The sequence below is a fragment of the Phodopus roborovskii genome, unplaced genomic scaffold, assembly GCF_943737965.1.
Source record: "Phodopus roborovskii unplaced genomic scaffold, PHOROB, whole genome shotgun sequence".
Lineage (NCBI taxonomy): Eukaryota > Metazoa > Chordata > Mammalia > Rodentia > Cricetidae > Phodopus > Phodopus roborovskii.
In genome coordinates, this window is record NW_026126707.1 from 1,309,148 (window position 1) to 1,313,807 (window position 4,660).

Sequence of the window (4,660 nt, forward strand, 5' to 3'; positions counted from 1 at the left end):
GATTGGAAGATACAAAAAAAGGTCAAAGACTTACATAGTTAAAGATGTAATTATTAAATTCTTTCATTATAAAATCTGTGATCCCTGAAGTTTGGTGCCACCTTGTGTGACTCAAGTGTGACAGACGATCTAATTATCTGATTATTTCATTATACAAATCTGTCTTTTTCTACTCCAGGAAGAGCGGAGTCTTGATCCAACATGTTGGTTTTAAATTGGCTCTTGTGATTTATTTCTTTCCTCCTTCCTTCCTTCCTTCCTTCCTTCCTTCCTTCCTTCCTTTCTTTCTTTAAATCTATGTTGATATCGATTTGTTATCTCTCTAGGGGTTAATTATGAGCAATTATCTCTTTATTCGTTCATTTTCCTCATATCTATGATTAAGAACTCAATGACCCTTCAATATTGAGCAATCATTTAGGCTTCACGCATAAAACACCATTCACTGGTTTAAAGTTTATTCATTTAATTATGAAAATCTGTCATTATGTATTCAGTGAACACTGTAGTTTTGAGCTTCCATCGTGCCAGACCAACACATCATCGAATACACTTACTTCCTTAACTGTTAATCTAGGAAATTAAATGATAATTCATCACTTAATTAAAGAATTTAAAATACAGGTAATGTTATGGACGATAAGTCTCTTTTGGAATCAGATTTTGGGAGTTGATGTAACATCATCTCATTACTTCATCATTTAGCTATACAAAGAGATCTTTACATCAGCGATATATTTAGGAGTTTGGTGCCATTTCATCAGTGTTAATATAAAATGCCTACTATTTATTATCATGTTAATTTATTATCAATTTAATTTATCATCAATTTAATTTTGGCATTGGCCCAGGCCCTGGCCCTGGCCCTGGCCCTGGCCCTGGCCCTGGCCCTGGCCCTGGCCCTGGCCCTGGCCCTGGCCCTGGCCCTGGCCCTGGACCTGGCCCTGGACCTGGCCCTGGACCTGGCTGTTCTGGACCAATGCAAATCTAAACAATGCTGAGAAACCATGGGATCAACCTCCTCTAAAAGGCAGAGAATGAAGAGGGATTATTTTATTTTCAAAAGATAGGAAAGGTTTATGGTAGAGGCGATTAATTGTATTGTATCCATTCTAGGAATTAGAAAATTGAAGCATAGAAAAACGGGTTAAAATACTCATCATTGTACTTGAATGGCATTATGATGCTTTCGTTTTCACGCTTATGGCACAATAGACTTGTTGTAGGTTGAGAGACTGGTAAATATATAGAACCCAAAAGAAAGAGCCCAGCTTTGTTTTTGTGAGAAACTCAGTGAGGCTGTAAGGTTAGTTCATCTTTAGGTATGCTACTTTTAGCATGTGGGAGGGGCACTAGAATGTGACAGAATATTGGTTCATAAATGTTGCCTGGCATCCCTGCTTGCAGTCTGTATTCTGTTATCATGGGCCAAGTACCAGAGAGCAGCTTCGAGAAAGTGTTATCATGGGACATTACAGTCTCCCAAGATAACGATCTCCTAAATCTTTCAATGACAGCATTTGATTCCCCTAAGCAAGTCATAGCCAAATCTCTGGAAGTTTGCCTACAGCTTTTACTAGTCATCAAATTCTAGGTTTCCTAATTATCAGAGAACTTTCAATTTCTTCTGTTTATGAATTCTCTCTCTCCTAAGAATTAATTCTATGGAAACAAAGATAATAAGACTCACAGGTATTCATCAAAAGGTGAGTTTGTCATTGTTAACTTCCTTCAGCATGGTGATAATCCATTTGTTAGAGTAGACTTAGGGATTATTGGATTGCAGTCCATTTCTTTTGAGGCAGCTGTCCAACATGAAATATGTAGGATCTTCTAAAAACCCTGCATACACAATGACCTTTCAGCATTTAAACATTTCACGACTCTGCTCTCCGATTAAATAAGGGATGAACCTGGGAGTTTCCCACAATCATGTGGGAGTCAGTGAGAGTCAATTTTGTCGAGTATGGCAGACCATTTCATCATCTGATTATGTTGTCATTTGATTATTAAAATAGGACATTAGATAATCCATGATCAGTGGATTCCTCGATGTGGGAAACAATTACTATGGACCATCTAAATATCAATTTTGTAGTTAAAATATTTAAATTAATCACGACAGCATCGTTCAAGAGCCTAGTTTGGAGCCACCTTAGGGAAGTAGATGATGTTACGTGAACTCATTGTTAGATTATTTAACTATATAAAACAATGATGATATCATCCATGACACCTGCAATCTGGTGCCGCAGATCATCTAATTACATAATTAAAGTATTTAAATTGACAGTCTGTGTTAATACCCAAGATAATGTAAATATTTGTATGGTTATGTAAACAACAACCCTCCATTCCATGAAGAGACCTGTAAAGCTCCCCTTGTGGAGATAATTTGCAATATCTTCACGTTTTATGATTCACTGACTCAATTGATGATGATGACATCCTTCATGACTGGAGTCTGGCCATGCTTCCCTGCCAGTAAAATGCCACATCTCCTATTTATTGTGACAATTAGCTATTGCTGACTTATTCAATTCTTTAAATTATATAAGCGACAGACAATGCCTTCACCGATTACGACTAGTGTGCAAATTTCTCTCAGGGCAAAGGATAGGAAAGATTTAGACATGGGCAGAGCATTTTGTGAATGCTCTATGCATCTCACATAGTAAAAAGGATGCTGGATGATTGAGTCCAGAAGATTGCTTGGGGCCATTCGAGAATTACAAGAATTCACCAAGGCCGGCATGGTGGTCTGTGTGTTGACTACCTGCTTGTCCTCCACATCTTCACATCGGTTGTGATCTACCATGAGAAGAATTAGTGGCACTAGGAGGTCGGCACCATCTCCGAGACCTGGCAAAAGGATGACGACCCAGAACACGGAAGAACATCTCTCTCTCAGATATGCTGTTTATGCCCAAGCTGCAGCCATCTTTTTCAGCTGATAGCAACATCTTGGTTACTACTTGTAAGCCAGGAATGGGCCCATTATCTCGGAGTCTGCAGCACCATAACAGAGATTCAGGTGCTGGTGATGATGTCAGGCCAACAGAATTCATCATGCAAGACAGTAAGATTATCTGACGATTAACTTATGGCATTTTGAAAATCCTTGATGACAGCATACATTTCCATATCTGTCAAGTCTGCCCAGGATTGGAAGATACAAAAAAAGGTCAAAGACTTACATAGTTAAAGATGTAATTATTAAATTCTTTCATTATAAAATCTGTGATCCCTGAAGTTTGGTGCCACCTTGTGTGACTCAAGTGTGACAGACGATCTAATTATCTGATTATTTCATTATACAAATCTGTCTTTTTCTACTCCAGGAAGAGCGGAGTCTTGATCCAACATGTTGGTTTTAAATTGGCTCTTGTGATTTATTTCTTTCCTCCTTCCTTCCTTCCTTCCTTCCTTCCTTCCTTCCTTCCTTTCTTTCTTTAAATCTATGTTGATATCGATTTGTTATCTCTCTAGGGGTTAATTATGAGCAATTATCTCTTTATTCGTTCATTTTCCTCATATCTATGATTAAGAACTCAATGACCCTTCAATATTGAGCAATCATTTAGGCTTCACACATAAAACACCATTCACTGGTTTAAAGTTTATTCATTTAATAATGAAAATCTGTCATTATGTATTCAGTGAACACTGTAGTTTTGAGCTTCCATCGTGCCAGACCAACACATCATCGAATACACTTACTTCCTTAACTGTTAATCTAGGAAATTAAATGATAATTCATCACTTAATTAAAGAATTTAAAATACAGGTAATGTTATGGATGATAAGTCTCTTTTGGAATCAGATTTTGGGAGTTGATGTAACATCATCTCATTACTTCATCATTTAGCTATACAAAGAGATCTTTACATCAGCGATATATTTAGGAGTTTGGTGCCATTTCATCAGTGTTAATATAAAATGCCTACTATTTATTATCATGTTAATTTATTATCAATTTAATTTATCATCAATTTAATTTTGGCATTGGCCCAGGCCCTGGCCCTGGCCCTGGCCCTGGCCCCTGGCCCTGGCCCTGGCCCTGGCCCTGGCCCTGGCCCTGGCCCTGGACCTGGCCCTGGACCTGGCCCTGGACCTGGCCCTGGACCTGGCTGTTCTGGACCAATGCAAATCTAAACAATGCTGAGAAACCATGGGATCAACCTCCTCTAAAAGGCAGAGAATGAAGAGGGATTATTTTATTTTCAAAAAAGATGAAAGGTTTATGGTAGAGGCGATTAATTGTATTGTATCCATTCTAGGAATTAGAAAATTGAAGCATAGAAAAACGGGTTAAAATACTCATCATTGTACTTGAATGGCATTATGATGCTTTCGTTTTCACGCTTATGGCACAATAGACTTGTTGTAGGTTGAGAGACTGGTAAATATATAGAACCCAAAAGAAAGAGCCCAGCTTTGTTTTTGTGAGAAACTCAGTGAGGCTGTAAGGTTAGTTCATCTTTAGGTATGCTACTTTTAGCATGTGGGAGGGGCACTAGACTGTGACAGAATATTGGTTCATAAATGTTGCCTGGCATCCCTGCTTGCAGTCTGTATTCTGTTATCATGGGCCAAGTACCAGAGAGCAGCTTCGAGAAAGTGTTATCATGGGACATTACAGTCTCCCAAGATAACGATC